This window comes from Vidua chalybeata, chromosome 1 (genome assembly GCF_026979565.1).
Source record: "Vidua chalybeata isolate OUT-0048 chromosome 1, bVidCha1 merged haplotype, whole genome shotgun sequence".
In the NCBI taxonomy this organism is placed as follows: Eukaryota; Metazoa; Chordata; class Aves; order Passeriformes; family Viduidae; genus Vidua; species Vidua chalybeata.
The window spans coordinates 67,756,902-67,780,795 of NC_071530.1; the positions used below are offsets into that span (position 1 = coordinate 67,756,902).

Consider the following 23,894-nt stretch of genomic DNA (forward strand, 5'->3'; position numbering starts at 1 on the left):
CCAAAATAGTTTAGAACAGGAATAAATGACTTGTCATAAATTTATTCTTGGAAGAATACCACCCTGAGTTTTCCCCAGGTCTGAAGTTAGTTTTTTGTAGTAGAGTTTTACTACGTGTGCATCTGCTGTGTTTTGTGAGACATCAAGACTTAGGTCTGTGTGTACCTTTCCACTTAGACTCAAAGAAGACAATCAAACTTTTGTCCCTCAGCGGCTTCTGGCTCTTGCTTTTAGTTTCATTGCAATTGAAATTTAGGGATCATGTGTATTGTTTATTTACCTCATGCCACTACTACAAAAGGTGCAGCTCATCCCCTGCACCTCCATGGGTGGCTCATGTGAAGTAACAGTTCTGCTCTTACCTGCTGGTTTCCCTACTCGTGAGGGCAGCAATCTCTCACCCCACTGCTACCTCTTGTCCCTCCAATAAACAAGGACTACCTTTGCCTAGTCCAGACTATTTGCTCTAGATTGTGTACAAAGTTTGTGATGCTAACAAATAAAAAAATATTTTGATAATATTGCATGGACTTCTAGAACCGTATTATTTTACATAGCCTTCACATATCTGTTTTTAAAAATTAAGATAATGGTGTTGGTGATCACATAGAAAAGTTTGAGAAGCAAAAGTCATCAACATCAAAAATCTGAAGACAGATATCCTTAGAATTCATAATTGTTTCAAAAACTTGCTTTATTTCTATTACAGTCTAATGAGAAACTGAATCATTAATTTTGAATGCTAAGAGCTAGGGAGTACTGGTGAGAAGGCTGGGGATGTGCTTCAATGAACCAGACATGGCTGAGTTTAATACTGGTAAGAGGATCTTGAAATGTTAAGGAAAGCTGCTGCACATTTGGGTTTTACTGTAGAAATCTGCTATTGAGAATCTGCTATTGAGAAGCTTTTTAGGTAAAGAAGTGCATGGGACATCTTCATGGTATATAGCCAAACATGTAAAATACTGTATGAAAGAGGCAGGTAAAGATAGGTAGAGACTGAGAAGGGGTTAATCTTGTATCAACATTTCCTAGACCAGCTAAAAGGTAGGTGGGAGATTTTTGTCCTTTTGTCCTGGCCTGTGACGGGGCATATGCCTAAACATGTCTCAGTTTCTGGTATTTTTGAGCATTGCTTTTTAATATTATTTTTATAGTTTGCATGTGCTTTTACCTGATTCTTTGCAAATTCATGGGGCTTCAAAGAGATGTAAACTAATGTAAACTAAAGCACCTTCAAGTTCTTTATGTCTTCCATAATTTTTTCCTTTGAAACAACAATGTAAAATACCGTAAGAAAATTCCATCTTGCAAAGGCTACTTTAACTCATGTGCTGTGTTTTAACTCATTTGGTGAAGAACTACTGTGAAGGATCTGATCACACCAAAGTGTGTTTTCCAGCAATGTTCATGCAAAGGATCCCGAGCAGAGCTGTGTGTGCCTGATTTTCTGTGCCAAGATTAACAGTGTGGAATAACAGCCACTGCACAGTAAAAGATTGTTTTTGCATATTTGCCACATTATCCCACATGACTGAAATGTAGAAAGTCATGCTTTTGAACATATTGAGAGCCAATAGATGTTGTAACTGAGATGTTTGAGGTAATTGCTATTAGAAGCAGTAACCGACCTGGGTGTGAATGCAGGGCTTGAGTGTGCACAATGTAATTTGTCCTAAATTTTAGGATACATTTTGTGGTATTGATGTAATACGGAGAACACATTCTTCAGATCGATACACAATACTATCTTTACCTTGCTCTCTGCACTAAGGTTTCAACTCAGGGCCTCTGAAATCTTCCAGCTTTCAAGGACTAGGTTAAGCACGGAGCAGAGAGACATGGAAACCCTGGAGGGAGATTCACTGTAGTAGGTCTGGCAGAATAAAAGCAGGAAAAAAGAAGGTTTTTTTGAGATTGGGTGCTCCTAAGGAGTGTTGAGCATTATATAGATGTTACCTCCTACCTAAGTTCCCAGGCAGAAGGCTGAGCATGTGGTACTTTTTGCAATCTGTTCCTCTGCTCGAGAATGGTCTTGGCAGAGACGCCATATGCACAGCATTGTATTAAAAGTAGGTTTGATTATTTCCCATGGTAATAGTAGTGCAGTAGATGTGGCAGTAGGAAGATAAACATTAAAATGAGTGCAAATGGAGCTCATTTCAGGGGTTGTTCACATTCCACTGCTTCTGCTGCTGCAAGAAAGGTGGCTGGGAGGTAACACCGACAGTGCAGCAGCCTGACAGCTACCTTTCTTCATTAACTTAGACTGCAATAAAGTACAGCCTTTTTGAAACAAAGTTCAAGTAGCCAGAGCCTCTCTGTGGAAATTAATTTCCTCTAGAAGCTAGTTCCACCAAACTCATCACCTCCTTCACTGAACATTAGTCAGCCCTGTCGCTGGTGACAGAAATGCTTGACAGAGCTGCTGAAAAGTGGGTCATGTGGTGGATAAAACATAGCCTGCTTCCCCAGGCTGCTTTTAGTGTGGACCTCCTGAGACTGCAGTAAATAATAAATACCTGCAGGCCACCGTGGGCACTTTGAGTGCTGCTGCGCAGCTCGTCTTTGGTCCATGACAGGAGGAAATCATACAATGATGTAGTAGGTACGCAGAAAGAAACTTTTGGCTACCCATCTCTGTTTCTGACCTGCTATTGTGATGATTTTTTTCCTGAGTACGGGGAGCCATATAGTGTGGGATGATGGAGTTTCTACCCTCATAGGCCTGCTTCCCAGATGGGAGGGCTGAGGACTTTTCTGGTGTGGTGGTAGCAGCTGTTGGTTGGTGATGCCTCACCAATGGCACTGGTAAAGAGGAGGCCTGGAACACTGCTCCTGGGCAAACACCCAGCTGTGCCTGGTTGCAGGGGGAGATTTTTGGCTTTGAGAGCAGTGTTCACTGACACAACAGACATTTCATGTCTCCCCCATAGGAAAAAGCTGTGGTCCACATGGAATTTAATGTCTTTTAGAAGTCTTTATGAGAAGTGAAAAGCTGTTCTGTTTCAGGCTTTTTGAAAGTCACGTTTTTTATTTGAAAAGGAACCTGCAAAGAACTAAAAAAGAATGGGATTTGTGATCTGTTTTTGTGCTGTATTATGATCTATTTCTTGCTCTTGTTTTCCCCCTCCCCTTCCCTTTCTCTTTTTTATTCCTCCATGGAAAGGTGAGGAGTTTTCCTAGCTACTGTTCGACAGCTTGTTATTCAGACTGTAAACACTGAATTTCAGTACTTCCCATCACTGGAAGAATCAAGGCACTGAATCATTAACAAGGCAACACTTTGTGCCAAATGTTTGTTTGTGATTAATTGTAAATAGATATTTTTAAAAAGACAAAAAAAAAGGATTAAAATATCCTCTTTACTAAAATACTCACCCTGCAATTTTCTTCCACAAAAATGTTTGGACAACTCTATTCATACACATTTCTCTGTTTCTGTCAAAGTACTCCAAAGAATTTTTACCCTTCCTTCATCACCACTCTGCTTGGATGCCTTCATACTGATGGGAGGAGACATCTATGTGATGCCAAAGGTGAAGTTCCATGTCTTGTCCAAGTCTTACAAACAACTTATATCTACTGAGTGGGAGAGATTCTCTTCCTCCTTGTCCTGTCTACTCCTGCTCTTGCTTTCGCTGTGCAGTCTCACGCTGTCTGCAGCTTCTAAAACTTTTTACTAAAGCAACTTTGTCTCTGTCCTGGAAGAAAACAAGATTGCTTCCTTCTGAGATAATTTGCTGCTGGATTTCTGGATTGTATCAATTCCCAGGAGCTCCTAACAAGCATCACAGCTGGTGGTAGGTACGTAAGACACGGTGTCTAGGAGTGGTGTAGGGACTGTGGGACTTCCATGTTTCAACAGTGGCAGAGAAATGTTGGATGGGCTCAGTCGTCCTGTGGTGGTTCTCCACCAAGTTGGCGTCACTCATCGCTTGAGCCACAATAATTCACCATGTGTGACCTTTGAGCCTGCCTCCAGAATGAAAGGTGGATGTGCTCACATAGAAATACTCTCCTGAATGTTCGGCTGGGATGAGTGTTCCCACTGTCACGCAAGCCACATTTCACCAGAATGAGGGCAACTACTCCCTAGAGGACTGTGTTCCTTCAGGGGATTCTCAGGGTAAAAAGAGGTGTGGATTTTATCCTTCCAGAAGTTTCTTTATAGCGGTTGGTCCATGGTTGGCCTTGAGGTGATGCTAATCAGAGGAAAATTTGAAGAGACCTGCCCACATTGGAAGTGGAAAGTTGCATTAGTATATGCAAATTATAAAGGAGCGAAGACTGATGAAATAAATGACAGTGGATCAACTCCTGTTAGTTTTGTCAGGCTGTTAGCCCTTCATCTCCATGGTCCAGCAGTCACATCTGTGTGTCACCCAGTTCTCTAGGTAGAGGCAAGCAAGGAAACTGAAGTATCTCCTGGGAAACAACACCTTTGTTAGGCTTCTCAGTTGCTGCTACACAAAAAGAAAAAAAGCAGAAAGGACTTTAATAGGAAAACAGAGAGGTGCAACAGTCTGAACAGTGTGATCATTACATTGTTAGATGGGCACTCTTGCCTTTTATAGGTTATCTTTTTCCATTAGAGGACTGTTTAAAGTTTTAAGTGGTGCACAAGCTCATAAGGGCTTTTACTGCGTGGGTTCCCATTTTCATGTGGGTTTTGCATGTGTGGGAAAAGCTGATGCAATAAGATCTATTTCCAGTCTTCCCCTTGGGAACTATTGATGGTCATTTATTCTTTCTTATGTGACTTTTAAGATCCTAACGCCCACCCCCACCCCCCCAAAAAACAAAAACAGAAACAAAAAAAAACCCAACAAAACAAACAAACAAAGAAAAAAACCAGAAATGGTTTCCTGGTTAGTTCCCAGCGGCAAATCTTATAGAGGAATACCTAAAAAGGAGAAGCAGAACATAAATTCCAAACGGCTTGGATTCAACTAAACCCACAATCCTCAAAATTTATTTTGACATAAGTTTCAAATAAAGTTGAAGCTCTTGTAAGGTAAAGGAAAAACAAAGATTTTTTGATCATGATTTGGATTAAGACTTAAATAGTTGTGCTGATGTACAATATTTCTAGCAATATGACTGGTTTCCAGATGGGAAGAGGGGGGAACTATAATAATGAATTATGGGTCTGATGAAATGTCATTCTTCTTCTGTCATAGAGACTTCAAATCAGTCACTGTGTCTCCCTTGCTCTTTCTTCAAATTGGAATGCTACATAATCAAAAAATGTATTTTCCCTTGTGTTTTGCTGATAAAGTAATTTCTAATTTGCTTTAAAATTATAGGTATGAAGAGAAGCTTAGTTGTGTAGAGGAAATGCTCCTCACTTTGAAGATCTCATTTGAAGAGCCAATGGAGAATGCCCTGAAATTAAAAATATTTCAGAGACAAAAGGAGGGAATCACAGAGACACAAGAAAGAAAGGTAAGCATCTTGTCTATTGGAGAAATTGCCTTCAAGTAAGAGAAATTATTTCCCCAGAGATAATTTGGTCCTAGAAGTCAAATTGTCACTAAACAAAAAGGCAAATCAAGAGCAGCAAATTGATTTTGCTTCCAGTGTCTTTCTTCTAATTATTCCCTAATTAAAAAGAGAAGAAGGATGTGATAAATCCAGCTATTTCTTAGCTCACTATTGTACTCATCCCTGAAGAACCTCTTCCCTTTATGCATTTTATTGGTGGGGAATGGAATGAAAGCCTCTAGGTTAAATTTTCAGAGATGAACACTTACATTCAGTTTAATTGGAAAAGCAATTGTTACAAATAGTGAATATCTACTGCCTATCTTTCAGGAAAGTTGTATGCCCAGACTCTGTGAGAAAAGGGTCACATACAGAAATGTGAGGTGTAAGCACTCAGGTCTGATTTTGGACTGAGTGATCCAGTCAAGCACATAGAGAAACTTGTGGTGGGGAGGGGAAACTAAAAGTTATATATAAAAAAAAAAATTGAGGAGTTCAAGTTGTTCTATTTGACAAATGCTTGTGTCTTTGGCGATCATCTGTTTCCTCTCCCAATACATGGATATGTAGAGACCACATGTTCCTGCTTTTTAGTCTTGCACAACTTTCTTTGACCACTCCCAGCCACTCAAAGCACTTTGCAAAATACTTCCCTTTTGGCTTCTCATTTGCCCATATCTGACGCCAGCATTTCTCACCCAGTTCCTTCTCTCTGTTCAACTGTTAAATGAACCTTTGCACCCTGAGTTTTTTTTTTCTTTCCATGGAGAATGGATGACGGGTGCACAAAACACATCCAAGCAGTGTTTGCAGGTTTGGAAACAAGAAAAGAAAGGTGCCAGCACTAGGTGAAAGCTCAAGGTTTGTGCTGTGTAATTTATGTTTAATGCTACAGCAGAATCTGCTTTTTGTGCCTGGCTCTTCGAAGATATAACTTCTGTGACATGTTTTGCAGCACCTCTTGTGCGTGAGAGTAAAGGACATTTTGACTCACTTGAGATCCCTGGAAATGTTAAAAAAAGGGGGAAGAAAATAGTACAAGAAAAGACACTTATGGAACTGCTGAGGTGATATAACCAGGTGTCTTTTCATGTGTATCCTTTATTTTTCTTTCTATCTCATCAAATTTAAACAGCCTAATCCTATGAAGGATTAAAGCTGTGATGTCTCCTTGCCATGTTTCTGTGTTCTGGGCTTTTCTCATGAGTTAGCATTTAAGCTCTAATGAGCTTGGAGATTAGTGAAAGCACAGGCAGCAACTATTTACACATGAAATGGTTGAAGGTAGTGCCTTTTCCTTGGCAAAGGGATGTTATTCTTCCTTTCAGCCACAATGAAATCCCTTCAGTCAATCATATGGTCCCTTAAAGAACCTGGGAAATAGGATGTTTGATTTGGGTTCACTGAGACCTCATTTGCTCTTTCTGTGTGGGGATAAGTTGAGCTGATGCTGGAGGAAAAATGGCACAGACACAGTGTGCCAATTCTGCTGTGCAGAAGGAACCTCTGCACCTCTGTGTGGTAGCATGCGGAGCTCAAAGGTTACTTTATGAATGCTGAGGGGCTGGCACATCTGAGGCCTACTGCTACTCTTGCTATCAAAAAGCGGGTTTTGAGTTCACTGTGGCAAAAACAGCCTGGAGAGAATAGGAGAGTTATACAGAAAACTAGTGGATTATTTGAGATGTAGAGAACATTATGCAGTGACGTGCTTTGGGAGAGAGCAGAAGAAATTAGTGCAAATGGAATAACAACAAGGAGTGCTGCCTCCCTACGATGAGAAAAGAAAGTAAGAACAGCACTGGGTGGAAAAACAACTACATCTGTGTTTTCTGGAGATGCAAGTTTGCTGCAAGGCCTGTTGGCCTGATTTTACCCAGGCGAGGAAGCTGGCATCTTCCAGTGACATCAGGGCTGGGAAGCTTTATATTATAGCCTTCCTCTTACTACCTCATGGGCTTCATAGTGTTTGCTTAGGTCTGGCATAGCTGGCAAAATAAATGTGCAATCTTTGTGTGGAAGAACGGGGGCTTTTTTGGCAGCCATGCCAGACAGTGCATCTGATCTCTGCCCCACGGGTTGCCCAGATGCTCCTTGGTTTAGCTGTGCTGGGTACCTGTGTATGGAGCAGTCCTCATGGCCCGGGCTTGCAGCAGGGTGGTGACCATGGCTGTCTGCCTGCTGCCAAGGCCAATGCATCTCACCAGTGATTTCTATCCAAGTGGCTTCCAGCTACCTCATGCCAATAGGAGAAGAGGTCAAGGAATATGTGTGTTTGTCTGTTGAAGGTTCATGTTTTCTATAAGCACCTTGGCCTCCTTCCAAATCATACTGAAATCTGCAGCAATCTTTTGAGTCTTGAAGATGGACCTGGCCTGTTTACAGTCAATAAAAAAAAACAACAAAGAGCAAAATTCTGCATGAATCTCCCTTGAACTCTAATACTTATTCCCATTTAGAATTTCATTCATTATGTCTCTTCTTACAGCCATGATAATCTGGCCCATGGTTCCTGCATTGGAACCCTTTGCAATTCAATACTGATTTATTAGTTTCCTACTGTGACTAATACTTCAAAGAAAACACGCAGTGCCTTGACCCATCCTTTGTTCCACACTCTGTTGGGTTTATTCCCCTTGAGATTGTCCTGAGAGTGAAAGGTAGATAGTCATGAGAAGTCTGAACAATTCTCCATAATGAAAGACAGTTGATTACCTCCTCTATATGTTACATGCTTACATAGGAGACTGCTGGAACTGAAATCCTGTCTACCTGCAAGTGCATAGAACAGACCCTGGTATCCCAGGCTCCTTCATGTTTCCAGGCAGGAAGAGAAGTTCTTTCCTTGCTCATGGCCCTTGTAAAGCAATTTGCAAGAAGTGTCAGTGAGTTCTAACTGTAATGTACTCACGTCTGCTGTGGGAAGGACTGGCTCCTGAAACTGGCTTTCAAAGGTCTTTCTCACTCTGATCTGACCTTCCTAGTTATTTGCAAGCACAGTTTGACATTTGGATAATTAAGCACATAATTTATGACTGAAAAGGGAGAGCATTTTTTTTCACTAGTATCTGACCCAAGATGTGGAGAGGTCCCACTAATAGGAGTCCTTATATTTCATTTCTGACTTCAGTAAACTCACCCTGAATGAGGTTATAAAACTTACATTGATAAGTCTTGCTTCTGAGGGATATCTGCTGTCGACAGTGTTTACTGGAGTGAAGTGGTACTGCTGTAGTTGGTGTGGTTCAGGATAGTCTTACAGGGGTCCCTGCTATCCTTCCTTCTACGTGAAGAAAATGTTTGTATCAAATATTCATGTGGGCGGAAATATTTTCTTTGTGGTTGGCACTGTGGTTACACTATAGCAAGATAACCCATGCAGTTCCTGTGAAACCACCTGTCTATCTAAAAGGCACAATATCTGCAGGGGTGAATAATAAGGATAGTCTGAACCTGAAATGGCTTGACAGGCCTTATTTTATTGGTCATGACATGACCACACAGCTGGGGTGGAGAGGAGTGGGATTATATGAGGATGCAGTGGGAATACAACAGCACAAGCAAACAATCACCTCTGTTGTCATGAGAAGTCAGATTTCTGGAGAGAGCTTTCCACTTACAGAAAGCCACCTTTTGCTGTATTTCTTGTTTTCACATTCTCTGTAAGTTCAACAAGTGTACACATGCAAAGACAAAATCAGACCCTGCTGTTGCATTGTGGAGACAGAGAAATCTTTCATGAACGATGAGCTGCCTTGCACGCAACTCAGCCCAGCAGCTGTGGCTGTGCGTGCACTTACTATTCTGTGCTGGCACAGCAGTCCATAATTGCTGTCTGGTGCTTGGCTGTGAGTGACAAGGGCAGGACTTTTGTCTCTGAGCACCCTCAGTGGGCACAAGGGGCTGGCAGCCCTTGTCCTGCTGGTGCCGGATGTAACGTGTTTAAAAAGGATATGTCTACATTACACTTGCCCAGAAAAAGCTTTATTGCTTATGCTGGGTTTTTTTTTTTTTTTTGTGTGTGTTGAACCTTCTTTATGTTACTTTAGATACAGTTGTACTGCTCCCCCATTGTACAGGTGTGTCTCTGTTGGTGAAGGAGGGGATGAGAGACAAGAGACTGACCTAAATTGGTTGGCTACAACCCCCATGGAACTTTGGAAATGTCTGAGTCCCATATTTAGCTATAGAACTCAGTGTCTTGGGTGCTCTAACGCTGGCTACAGGAGAGATCCACAAGACCAGCCGTGCTGTGTGACTGTAGCTAATGTGTAACACTGAGTCCTCTCAGACTATCTCTGTCATGTGCTGCAATCTGCTTGTAAAAAGCAAATCAGAGGTAGTTCTTCCACTGGAAATACTTCATGGAGCTTGTAATAGCAGGGCGTGCTTGGGTATGACTTTGTGCTTTTAAAAGCCAAGTTTTCCAAATGTCACATCTACTGAATGAAAGGTGTAGATGTGTTTGTACAGCCAGGCTGTGGGTGCCCACTCTGTGCCCACAGCTCATTGGCATGTTTCTCTCACCATTTAAAATACCGTAACACTGTTTTACCTGAGACCCTATAAACTTCCTCCAAGGGCATCTAGGAAGATTTTTTGGTTTTCTTCAGATTAATAGCCCCCAGATATCACATGTTCTGTTTTGGGATACAGCTTTAGGTTGCTGTTATTTTGCATGTTCCAGTGGTGCAACCAGTTCCTCTTTCTGTCTATTACAGTGAGGAACCAGCCTTGTAACATTTGCCAGCACAGTGTCTGCTTTCTCACTAGGATCATTTCAAGTGAAGGGAAAAATGGGCTGGTTTAGGAGTATGGGGTGTTCTCTGCCACTCTAGTGGCTGGAAAATTCCTGTCTTTCATATGTGATTTTTTTTTAGTAACCACTTTGAAATCTCCTCTATCTTGACTTGTCAGTGCATAAGTATTCAAATGGAAAGAAAAGGTGATGAGAATGAACCTTCTTGGCAGTATCCATTAAAGCTATGGCCTTCTTGCTGCTCTATGCTTTGATCTATGGTACCTAAGCCTTTACTGACCTGCCAAACAAAGATGATCAGGTCAGATGAAGATCAGGCTTAAGCTCTTCAAAGGGCCATTTGTTTTACAGGGACACTGAATATCTAGGCTATTTTGCAGCACGCTGGTGGGAAGAAAGCACAATAGTTGTTAGTTTTCTATTTTTTTCTTTTTTTTCATATCTTCGTTTTCTCATCACCCAAAAAACGTGCTACCAGCTGAATGGTATTGAATGGATTTTGGCCTCTAGAACTGAAAACAGTTTCTGTAACTGATGTTTTATTTTAAGACCACAGGGAACTATTTGTCACTATCCATTAATGAGCACTTGGCTAGCTGTTTGCTATCTTAAGAAAAATAGATGATGAAGCAGAAAACTCCACCATCCAGAGTCCACTGTTTTATCCCTCCATCAAACTAACACTGAACTAACTTTCTGCACAAAACACCATTTTCATTATCTATGCTCACTAGTTTTTCCCATCCTCATTAAAATCTTCCAGAATAAGGAAGAACAAGCTAAATCCACTGTGAGCTCATTCTGTCTGGGAAGTGGGGGAAACTGTTGCTCCTCCCAAATGGTGGTCAAGTCAAGGCTGGACCCTCTTCATCCAATGGGGGAAATTATTGCACTGGAACATCAGTAGGTGCAGGATGGATTATTCCTCCCACTTTATGTGGGAAAAAGTGTTGGAGAAGAAGGGAGACCAAGACACTGGCCTATGTTCCCAAACTGAGCACACAGGCTGCAGAGCAGCCATCTCATCTGCACCCAACAGGCATGTCTGGCTGCAACAGCTATGTAAATAATTTAGCAGTGAGATTTATGGGGTTTTTTCTCACTTAAGTGTCTTAGATTGCATTTAGTCACATTTACCAGGATAATTGCCCTGAACTTGTGTTCTGATGGCATGGTAATGTGTAAGAGAGGAGCTGACATCTTCAGGTCACTAATTAAAAGGGGAAAACATCTCTTTTTCTCTCAAAACAAAGTGCAACAGACTATTTTTCTATTAAAAAAAAAAAAATTTTGGGCAAGTTTTCAAAGACACAATGGAGTATCTCTCTACAGGTTAGATTGAATTCAAGGCTCTTTGGCTGTAAAAGCTCATTGCTTTGCTGATTCTCACAGTATCAAATCAATGTGTCAGACTTGATAGTTATACTCCATACAAAAATGGATAAGCCAATTGTTTTGTCGGGGGGGGAATGGAACTATCACTTGCAGATAACCTAATTATTTTTAAAAATTGGAAAAAGTTCACTTTTGTTTATTTTCTGCTCTGAATATGCAGTATTTCTGTTTTCCACAGCCATTTTCTGACATGCAAATAGCAATTTATTTTTATGTGCGATAAATCCTTCCTGTGAGCTTTCCACTTTGTGAAACAGGGTTGGGGGAAATATGCCTTTTTCCATAAAAACACTAATGACTGAATTAAAGCATGACTCAAGTGGGCACTGTTCTAAGCAGTAATATCAAAGTTGTCACAATTGTGTGTGGGATTTAATGTTCCTGGATGATACTGGCGTTTAGTCTGCAGATCCATGAGTCAAGGCAACTGTTAAAATCTCTCGAAACCTTAGGTGGGGTCCAAATGACTTATTTTGAAGTGTTAATAGAGTCATTTGAAGATATAACAGAAAACTAACTTTAAAACAGGGCCAGCTGGGAGCATAGGTGATGTGGGCTGTTGCCTTGGGCAGTAGCAGCCTGCCAAGGGCACAGCAGAATGGTCATGTCTTCATAGTTTGCTCTGCCTCTGCCAGTGCCTGGGGAAATCAGGTTTGCTGCTGGTGCCAGGGTAGGGATCAGGGTGAGTGTGTGCAGATTGGGGCCAGATGGTTTCAGTGGTCACTGCCCCTGCCTGGCGAGTTCCCTTCTGACAGCAAGAGCTGCCTGTCATGAGCTGCATCACGGTTTAAGGGCATGCTTTTCCCTGGTGAACATGCACTAACTGAGGTGGCTTTTTAAAATCCTGCAAGATTTGTACCCTGTGTGAGCAAGGGTAGAGTATCTGCTATGCCCCTGCTACCAATCTGTGGTGCAACCTGGCTTCCCGTCCTCCTCTGTTCTCTCAGCTGGATTTTGATTGGGTGCCTGGTGTTCTCATGATGGCAAGTGATGATGGAGTTTGGAGCTCTGACAGCTCTGCAGTGAACACAGGGTGGTTATATTTTCCAGAAGAGGATGTTGTTGAACATTTTTTTTGGTACGTGTCAAAGTAAAAGTAAATTTTATTACTGTACATAGAATTTATGTCATGAGAAAAAAATCTTCATTAAAAGTTCAGGCCCCCAGAGACATGAGCCTGATGTTCTGGGGTCAGTGTTGCTTGTGGCTGACAGGCTCCTTTTAGCTTTGACCCTCTTTGTTCATGCAGATAATGATTATGAACTATTTGGCTTCCCTTTACAAAATGGTTATGTCTTCCGTGATATTCCACAACGCTGGAACTGCACAGCAAACTAGATTTAGGGAAACCTCTGAATACAGAGCCCTCTGCGCAACACAAACATCAGTTCAGAGTGGCTTTCTAAAAGATGTGTTCAACTTTCAAAGTTTCATTTCATTACTTCTTTCTTCACTAAGGATTCTTAGTGAAGCAGAAGTACAATCCCAGCATTGCACTCAGCAGAGAATTAAACAGTTTTCTGGGCAAAAAAATGTTATGTTCTAGCCGGAAAGGAGTCATTTTCTGGTAACCCTCACCCAGTGCCTACACATGCTCTTCATGAAGTTGTGTTAGAAGCAATTGTGTGTACTGGAGTATTGACTGGTTTCAGGAACAGAATAGAAAGTATTTCCTTTGAGAGTTTGAAAGCCAGAAATCCTTTCACAGTCGGCTGTAGGATGGATACTGTTACTTCTGAAAGCAGCAGCACAGGGCAATGTGACTGGCTTGGAATAAACATCCCAAGCAGTGGAGGTATTAGGTCCACTAATTATTAGGTGGAGATATTTCTAAGCACTTCATTCCCCTTTCTTATATATTCGTAGAAGTATTTGTCTGGGGGAATATGTTGACCATTTTTAACCCAGATTCCACGAAATAATGTTGTAACAGTCATCTTAACACTGATAGAAAGTGGTAGCAGGGTACCAGAGACTGGCAAGTACACAGTTATAAGTTAATTTCTTCTTGTAGGTATAAAAGGTAAAAGTTTGTCCTTTGTTGTTCTAAAAACCAGCATTAAAGCCAGCATGGACCTCATCCATCTTATGCATCTGTTTTAACAGGTATTTCTGTAGAGCTGGAAGTTGGTAGTTCAGTGTGGCTGACCCAGAGAGCTCTCATCAGTCAGCTGATGTGTGGCTGCTGAACTCATGCCTTCTTGAAACCTGTCCCAACAGCTCAGGAAGACACATCAGTGTAAACTGCTATCTGATTTTCTTCTGTGTAATAAACCATGTATGTAGTATAACATCAGCTAAGAGAAAAATCCAGGTCAATGGAGCTCTGTCGCTGTTTGTGGTGAGATTTCAGAGGCAACTGCTTCCAGCCACTTGTGCCTGAAGTAAGATCTTGTTCAGTGTTCAACTGAAATAAAACTCTCTACTTTTGTGTATGACTGAGCAAGACCAACAGGGGGATTAAAGAAAAAAAAAAAAGCAAGACTCTTTGGAAAATATATCTATGTAGAATATCTGAAACTTGGCAGAAATGTTTCCAGCCTTTCCAGGTACATAGTTAGCTCCATGTTCAGGACAAAAGCAGTATATACCATTGTTACTGTATAAAATGTGTGTGCATTTACTGGTATTTCAGTAGTGAGTGAGGCAGTATATGTTATTATCTGCAAACATTTTGGGTTTATCTCTGGACATGCTCCAGCACCTCAATGTCTTTCTTGTAGTGAGGGCCTCAAAAGTGAGCCCAGGGTTTGAGGTGCGGCCTCACCAGTGCTGAGTACAGAGGGATGATCACTGCCCTGGTCCTTTCCTGGCCACACGGGCCAGGAAGCCAGGATTTACCTTCTTGCTAACCTTCTGTTAAGCAGCACCCCCAGATCCTTTTCACTGGGCAGCCACTATTCCCCAAGTCTGTAGCATGGCATGGGATCATTGTGATCCACATGCAGGAATGGGCATTTCACCTTGTTGAACCTCATACAACTGACCCCTGCCCATCCACCCACTGAACTTGACCAGTCCTAGGAGTGAACTAGATGATTGTGGCATCAAAGAGGCTTCAGTACCTGATGATGGACTTTAGGTCAAAGTGCTGGTTGAGAAGAAAATCAAGTCATTTTCAAAATGTGTGTTCTTGCTAAATAGGTTGCATTATTGCAGAGGTGGATACTCTAAGTAATCCTAAGGCAGTTGTTGCTGTTATCTAAGCCCTGGTACTGCCATGGCATTGCCTTATGGCAGCAGGAGCAAACCACCGAATGATGAATATTTAATGGAAAAGTTGACGTGTATCTACAGTGAATCATTTGCTACAGAATTGTAAATAAAACAGTGTTTTTAATTCACTGCCTAGGGCTGCTTAAGTATATCATGTATGAGTTATGTCCACGGGGAAAGGAGCTTAGGTTAGAGTAGACCTAACTGAAAATTTGTGAACATATAAATACACATTTTTATTTAATAGTGGTAGGAGTTGCCTGAATCAGTTATCAGTATAGGTTTGTGTATGTTTATATGTCTTCTTAAGATTAAATGCTAAATGTTTAGATGTGCCTGGTTTAAATTCAGTTGCCCGAACTCCTGATTTTTTCCCCCATCCTTTTCCTCTGCTGTGTGTGCATGTTTGCATTAAACCAGTTTTCATGTAGGTGGTCACACTGTATTTTCTCTCTTTGGACTTCTCACCTTGGTCCAGGTGGATTGTGGTTTTTCATTTCCTTTTATTCTTCTTCACATTACTTCATATACATCCTCTGAACCCTGCACTGAATACAGGCCTTGCTCAGGGGACTGGAAGTGCTCTGTTCATAGCTTGTAAGCTGTTCATGGACACAAGTGGATTTCTGCTCACAGCAAGCTCTCCACTGATGTGAGGTGTCCTTGTACATGAGCCACTGAGATGCAGACGTTACAGCTGTTATTGCCTGATGTGCTCACTGATCTTTGATTCTGTATCTAGGATATGGAGGACCAAGATACTTGTTTTTTTATACTATTTTTTTTCTCTTCTTGCATTCATATTAAAAGCACAGCTCACACTGGCCTTCAGTGGGAGGTGGGAATTCCTATGTTATCCATGTACCAAATGTCCCAAAATGGACACCTGGAAAATGAAACATGCGTACATTGAGGATGCTGGGTTGGAAGGAGTTTTGGGCAACTCTGTGATGTAGAAGAGCTATGCCCAGAGATGGGTAAAATCTTTTTTTTGTAGTAGTGGCACAGAATTGCCACCACTACAAGCCTACATTTTCAAGACAATTTAGGAAACTGCTCCATCTCTCTGTCAAATTTATTGTTGGAATTACAGCTGTTCTCCAGGTCAGGTGTTTTGGCTATGCCCCTCTTTGATGTTGACCATGGGCGCTTTTGAGTATCAGCCCGTCTCTACACTGCTCAATTTTAGGGTGAGGACCTCTGGGCCTGAAGAAGAGAAGTTTCTTCACAAAACCTGAAGCATTTCTATAACTTCCCTGTGGACTTCTGTCACAGCTCCAGAGGTCCCCATATACAGGACTTGGCACAGAGGAGTTTTTTTTCCTTTCTTCTGCCACACTCTCCTAATGGCCTAACAGGAAGGGATTTTGAGCAACAAGAGGGCCTCTTGCTTTATCCTATGAAGCTTCCCAGTCTGTGTGAGTACGCAGGAAAGCAGTCCATGGCACTTTTCATTTGGATAGGTTCCTTATCTCTAGGTTTATCATCAAAGGGATGCACCACACATCTCCCAACTTCTCTGATTGTAAGCCCTATCAGACCAGAGCCTGCTTTAACATGCCCGCTTTGTGTCCAAAGCTGAATTTATCCTATACACTGAAGGAAGCTGGAAACTGTGGGAAAACACTGTGTAACTGAACATTGGATCCTGGAGCATACAATCCATGGGAAAGAAGCAGGGTTTTCACAGACATCTCCTGACTTTTTTGGGGATAGAATTGACAACACTTTACTTCTTTGAACTGAGGATTATGGACCATGCTCTTGGCCTTTCAAAAGGAAGGGAAGTAGCTTCTGCAGCTTGCCTGAAATGTTTTTTTTTTTTTTTTCAGATTTTGCTCTCTGTGGTTATGTGATTTCTTAAGACTGACTTTATTGAGCACCTTCTTTGACAAGTAGCCTCATATGTTCAAAGCAACATGCTGTAAAATAGCACTAGTATGGAGATCAGAATCTTGCAAGACTGGCTGTAGAAAGTGCTGTAGAAAAACAGCAAGAAAATAAGTGTATGTGAGACCAGAAGGACATTTATTCTACTAGCAAGTCTCAGATGTGCTCAGTCAAACTTATTTTGACATACTCTGAGGACCCAGTCTAATGGCAGAGACATTAAACTTTGGCATTAAGGGAGTGGACTGTGTAAGTTGGCTGGAAGGGTACTCAAGAGGTTTTATTATTTTTGCTTATGGTATTTATGGTAAAGCAGGTTCATTTTTCTAGGAATACATCTTATTTTTTTTCCTTCTAAGACTTCTCTGTTACAAGAAGTTGTTGATTTATAACTATGCAGAAGTAAGCAAACAGTAAATTTCTCAGAAGTGTTTCCATTCTGTTTTTCCAAATGTTGTAAGCATCTAAAAATCTCTCATTGTTCCATGTGACAGGAAAACAGAGCAGAAGATCAACTTGGGGTTTTGGCAAACAGTGCATGTTCATGGGGGCAAAGAGTGAGAATAACTTGGTATCACAGCAGCCAAGGAACAGACACTCACAATTTGTTAGAAGAAGAGGAACCAGGAGAGACTCAAAAGTCCTCTAGCTTCTTACTTCAAAATAGTTTGGTGGGTGAGAAATTCTCTTAAGAACAAATCCTGCTCCTGTTTCATCAGAAAGGAGAATCCTGGTCTCCAGTGTTCTGGTTGAATACCTGGAACTACTGTAAAACAGTAAGAGACTCGCTACCCCTGAGTCCCGCTGACTTGGTGTGAATGTTCCCCTTCCTCATTCTCCTTCTGCTTGAATTCACATGGGAAGTTTGATTCCAGATTGATTTTATTTTCATTTCTCCTGAATTTCAGTCTTTTTGTGGGGAATTCATCCCAGTGCCATCGACCATCACTTCCTCAGGCCGCTGATGCCAGCCTTTGCCTCGAAGTTCCTTGCAGGGCTTGCTGAGCCCTGAGGGGGTGGCAGTGAGAGAGGGAGGCAGCCAGAGCAGCCTTATGCTGTGCCACCTTTGAGCTGCTGCTGCTTCAGTGCTCAGCCTGACAGAGAAACAAAATGGAAATTATTCAGGAGCATGAACCAAAGTGGAGGCATCCCAGAGGCCTTTGGCAGAGGTTTATAGATGTCAACTTTTGTGTTTCCTTGGTGCATGAGTCACTGTGGTTGTGCTTAAATCCTTAAAATGCCTTTTAAGCATTCACAACAGCATTTTTCCCCCTGTTTGTGTGGCTACTTTCAAACACTAACTTCAGGTACACCCAGACCTTTGCAAATCGATGAGAAGCCAGGTTTGAACCAGAAGCTGTTTAGCCATGTTAGCAAACTCCAAAACATGGTCTAATCTCTCTGGCAGGTTTTAAAAGCTTAAGGTCAGATTTTTTTTTAGGTGGCTTTCCATTATAAGAGTGGGTTCTTGTGCAGGTGGATCAAAATAGAGGGAGTCTGAGCTCGCAGTTACTTGCGAAGTCAGGCTGACTTTATCCTACGAATTTGCAGTATAAGAAACAGCAAACCTAAATAACATGCCAGATCTTGACTCCATTTTTTCATTACTTCTCCTGTTCTGGGGGAGCTGCTACCTTGTCAAAATAGGATGTGTACAGAAGAAAATACCAAAAAGAAAATCAAGCAATGAATTAGGTATTCTCATCATACTGAATTTTATGGTGGAAGATGGGACTGTTGTGGCTGTTCCCGGGGACACCATGTACTAGATCATGGCATGGTGTGTAACTTTAAACTTTCTCACTGCCAGTTTTGTTGTGTTAATATTTGGGTGCTCTGCTGAGTTGGCACTGCCGGATGCAGGTTGTTCCTTATCCATTACTGGCAGGAAACATTGCACCAGAAGGGTGGATACAGGCACCCTGGCTGCTGGGCACTTGCAATAGGAGATAATTTCCTAAGTGGCATGAGACAGCGTGGTTTGTATATCATGTAAAAAACCCATCTTTTGTGGCATTTTCCTCTGATTGCTGAGTCCACTGCAGAAGAGTAAAAACATATGACACTTAAAAATAGGATATATCCTCAACCATTGCAAACGCCATCTGTTCTCAAAGAAACAACTGGTAGGAAAAAATAACCTTGGGTTGAAACCTTGCATGAAGTTGCCATTTAAGATAAGTGGGGTTGGCTTTGTTATTTTTATTTTTTTGGAGGTGTGGAGAAAGGCTGTTGGATGGCAACTAAAAGAAAACAGATATGTGGAACTGGAGTGTGCGTGTTACAGACGTGCAGAGAAGTCGTGTCTTGAAGACCTGTTAAAATTGTGGGACCAAGCATCACAGTGACACTGGAAGGAACTCATGCACTATTTTAAATCAGTTCGTGCAGGTGACTGCAGCAAGGTGTCTGCCCACCACCAGAAGGTGGTTTCTAGGGAAAATGTCTACATTCCTAGTCATAAACACGTAAGACCTAATTTTCCAATTGGACACAGTTCTCTGGTGAATGGTATGGCTTCCTCACCCATTCAGACTCCATCCAGACTGGTAGTGAGGACTGAATCAGTAGCTTAGGGAGTGCTGACTCCATCCCTCTATGCTGCTCCCCAAAAGCACACTTACAGACATCACCTCTGGTAACAGAGGCAAAGTTTCTGAGCTTTGGCCATTCCCAGGAGTCAGCCCTGCTTCTTCTGGCCCTGTCAGGCTGTGATTAAATGACTGAAGGAAATTTTGTTGTCACACCGTGGCAATTTGCTGTTACCCATGCAATTTCAGTAACTAGTCATAATACCACCTACCCCAAGTCTGATGAAAATCCTGAAAGCTGACTAGTGGACTTGGTCACTTATGCTGTTTTGGATACCCTTCTGAGAAGTCAAGTGGAATACCTTTAGCATCTACCCATGATTTCTTTTAGTGCTGAAACTGAAGGCAAACAGGAGCAATTCACTTCCTTTACACGGGCTGATGGTTTCAGAACTTCTGTGGGCTATATGCAGCTGCAGTAGCACATGAAATCATCAGGCCTCAGTACCAATATAAAGCCTGTGTCTTGATAGTCTTGTATGGATCAGAAATTTGAAAATGGGATGGCTGCATTTCAGTGCTTCTGCCCCTGCTCTATACTAATGTGAAGAGCAGCTGACTTGTACTTAGGACATATGCCAAGAAACTGTGCATGAGGTAAAGGGAACACTGCATGGTGTTTGCTCAAACAGAATAGTCATGTTCCAAAGCAGCGTCCTAATCCTGTCAACCTCACTGTTTTTATGTGTTCCAAGTGGGACAACATGGTGAGGTAAGAAAAGGGCATTTTAATGAATAGATTTGATAGTGATATTTCTGAATAATTTCTTTTTTTGTATCTCACAGCACAAGAATAGCTACAGTGATGTAATGTTTCTATTTAGAATTGTTTTCAAAGTGTGTTTTGAGTTTGGTGTCTGCAGTATTGAATATTTTGCTTTGGAAATGAGTGCACCTAAGGTAAAGGCTGCGTGCATGCATTTTCAGGCTCTGTTTCTCTGAATTTGGACTGCCATGCTTCTGATCATCTTATCTCTAGTCTGAACATCAGAAGATTTGAAGGGTACTAGCTTGTGTTCAGCTTTTGTGACAAGCAGATGAGGGATGAGAAAAATCTACTAAGCACATTCTCTGCTTTGCGGGGGAATAAGGCAATAACCTGCTTGCCAGTGTTTGGTCCTAGTAGACTTAACTCCTGAGATAAAGACCTTTTGTTACTTAACCCAGGGTATGAGTAATTCTTTTGTGATGTGCTGCCACAGCACATTTCTGTGTTCTGGCCTTAACTGTGCAGCAGCAAAACCTGGCTGCATTGCCCCACAATAGAGCAACAAACCACTTTGACTTGGAGGGTAAAACTCCATGGAAGCATGAGGAGTGATGTGGCTGGCATAGTTCACAGTGGTGGGAGAGCAAGCTTCTTATTTCATAAGTGACAAGACAAAAAACTCAGTTTTGCAAGAACTTTTTTTTTTTTTTGGTCAAGCTCTTTCATACTGGAAGAGTGTGACTAATTTACCAGTCCACATACAGGGCAGTAACACCGACCCCTGCTTGAAACAAAGTATGCTGTTCTTGCAACACAGCTCATACTCCTAGATTTGAGCCTTGCATGTGGGTCGACTATAGTTAACATTTCAATACTCTAGCAACATTTCAAACACACTCTGCTTTTGTCTACCAGCTTTTTCATTTCTTGGCACTGATGGTCTTGATCTTCCATGGTGGAAGTTCAATATCTCTCTTAAGTTGAAATAAAATCTTCTGCACTCTGAAATGTTAGATCAGCCTTATTATTATTAATTTTTTCCAGCTGTCAAGCTTAATGCATTTTTTAAAGCATCCTCCTACTTTAAGGCAAAGTTGTGAAAAGTGAATATGTAACAGTGCATATATATTTATTGTACATGTATTTGTTTGTGAGAGACCAGGACTGAAAATTAAATTCTGTTACCCCCTAAATCTGATGCAAGTTCAGCTCTTCTCACAGTTTTAGATCTACCTGTGAAGCTTGTAGCATTGTGCATCTTTTTAATGGGCTAAATGAAAACTCTGGTTTGGGGCAATACTAACTTTTGTCCTAAAACATATAAGTTGGCTTGTAGTACATTCCCACCATGGGCTCCTGTGTCTGCATCCTGTCATATTCTCTTCTGTGACTTCCTACTCATGTTTGCCGTTCTGCCTAATATTTAAACAAGTTCATTAGATACGGCCATGTTTTAAAAATATGAACCGCATTTTTCAGGCTATGGACCAACATGTTAAAAACCATCTGTGATATCAATTGCTCAACTTATGCTCTCTGAAGAGCCTGCTTTACTTAAGGCAAGTGCTCTGCACTTCCAGAAGATAAAGGTGGTCATTAAGTACCTCAACTCACTTTTGAATATTTCAGCAAAGACTCCATCATTACAGCTTGTATTGTATCTAACCCTCTAGGTTCTTTTGTAAATGTGGCGGGGTTAAGTGCTTCTGTCATTCATCTCAGTTATTTGTGAGCCCAGATATGGAGTTAGGTAACTCACTTCAAACACATGACTTTGAAAACAGGTGATGAGAGTGGTGAGTGAAAACTAAATGAAATTTCACAGCCTGAGGCTTAGGCAAAATATCCCTTTGGCTGTTCAGGTTAATGTCATTACCAGAGGAGACTTCTTCCTGAAGCATTTATTCCAGACGTGTTTCTTTAGCCTTCTGCTCTGCTTGGCTGACTGCTTGCAGTGTATCCTTGCTCTTTTGTACATAAATAAATTGAATTGCTAGATATAGAATTAGGAATTATCTTGGGCTATTGAAATGGTCTCTAAAGAAGGTAAAAATACTTCTGAGAGAAAAAAAAAAATCATTCCAGGTTGGATTTTTTAAGTCACACTGGTTTGGCCATGCTGAGGGTTACCTCGAAGTGTAGCTGTGTAAAAGGCAGCGAAGCTGACATGAAAGTGAAAGGGAAAATGAATGCTGCACAAAAACTCTGTGTTTACAAAGTCACCTTCTGCACTGCAGGGACACTTTAAAGAGGAACATTAAGAATGATAAACCTTAGCTATAGAGCTCTTCTGAATTTTAGTCTTTTTAAACATATTTGGTTTTCAGTACCTTATGCCATATGAGAACAACAAAGGACTCCTCAAAACAAGAACACAAAATGCTGCCAGCTTAAGGTAAAAATTCTCAAAGACTTTCTCATTTCTTGCTCATTATGTCCTGTTCCTGCCCTCAGCCACTATCAGTGGTGGGAATCTCGATTTTACCATTGAAGCAGATGCGCTTTCTGCAAGTCACTGAGGATTTCTACTCTGTTATTTAGTTCAGAGGAAAAAAAAAAAAAAAAACAACAAAAAAAACCTCCTCCTCTGCCCTCCCTCGGTCTGGGCTGTTAGCTTTTTAGACTAATGCTTGGATGTACTGCTTGGCTAATGGAACCCTACCTTCAGGTTCTTCAGTTGTAGCTTTCGTTCTGGTCCCCACCCCCTCCTCAAGAATTTGAGTACTTCAGGCTTCTCTCAAGGATTCCTGATTGGAGCAAAAATGGAGCAAAAGCAATTGCAGCAACAAACCAAACCAAAATACTTTCAACAAGTCTACAGACCATGTAGAAACCCAGTGTATGTCTTCTGCACATATGCAGACCCACTGCAGAGCCCAGCTCACAGTTCTGCCTGGATGTGTCCCTGCCTCTCAGAAGTGACAGACTTACAATATATGCCCCATACTTCTGCCTGGGGAAGCTTTACCCAAGCTTCTGAGTGCATGGCTGTGAACAGCCACCATCACCTATTATAAATTCGTTTTCTTATATTTTAACTGCTACAGTAAAAATGAGTGCTTCACCACAGGTCAAGAACCAAGCCTGACCTTAAAAAGATGTAGACTCAGTTCTTATTGGTACTCACACCCTTTTTTATGCCTTGTTGTGCCATCAGCAACAGAAAAGTTCCTTTGCCCTGGCAAGAATGCTACAATGGGTTTTGACATGCATAAGAATCAGGAACCAAGTATCTCCAAGTGCCAAATGATTTATGAACATACATTTAGTTAAAGGACAGATGACCACTGCATTTCCTGTTTTTCTAATGCATTTTTTGCAGTCAGAGAGTAAAATGTTGAATGAAGCAGTGTCTGAGGGCACACCTATATAAATTAGGGCTGGCAGTCTCACCTTCTCTACCCACACTCTGGCATTTATGGAAATTCCCCACTGCTCCAAATCCAGCCAACATGGAGCATGGACATTGAAAAGTTTGAGTCTGTGCCAGCCTGTGTACGTGTACCCTTCAACTTTTCCCAGTTACCCCTGTGGCTTCGGTGTCTCTTGCAAAGATGCTGTCAGCCCCTCAGAGTGACCCATTCTTCCATTGAAGATTTTAGATATCCAGAATATGTGTCTTCTGTTGTTAGTTCTGGCTTCTTGCAATTCTGGAAATCCCAGTATCATCTTCATGCGAGACAGTTTTGACTACCGCAGTTTGGATAAAACATGTTGTATCACACTGCACAAACTGTCAGTTATGCATGCCCTTGGCAGTTCACTGAGCTTTGCTCAGTCATCTGCTTCCACCAGTTTCTTCCTCAGAAGAACAGCTTATCACCTTGGTCAAACCAGGCTCACTCTG

The 23,894-nt window shown here is 41.5% G+C and overlaps 1 long non-coding RNA gene across 1 annotated transcript in view; it reads left to right on the forward strand.

Annotated features, from left to right (window-relative positions):
* Positions 1-4,947: 4,947 nt before the first annotated feature.
* The window catches only part of LOC128797401 (uncharacterized), a 58,059-nt gene continuing 39,112 nt past the window's right edge, over positions 4,948-23,894 (forward strand). The window contains exons 1-2 of the long non-coding RNA XR_008434116.1: positions 4,948-5,017; positions 5,310-5,448. This is a non-coding gene — a long non-coding RNA (uncharacterized LOC128797401). The remainder of the gene's footprint in view (positions 5,018-5,309; positions 5,449-23,894) is intronic.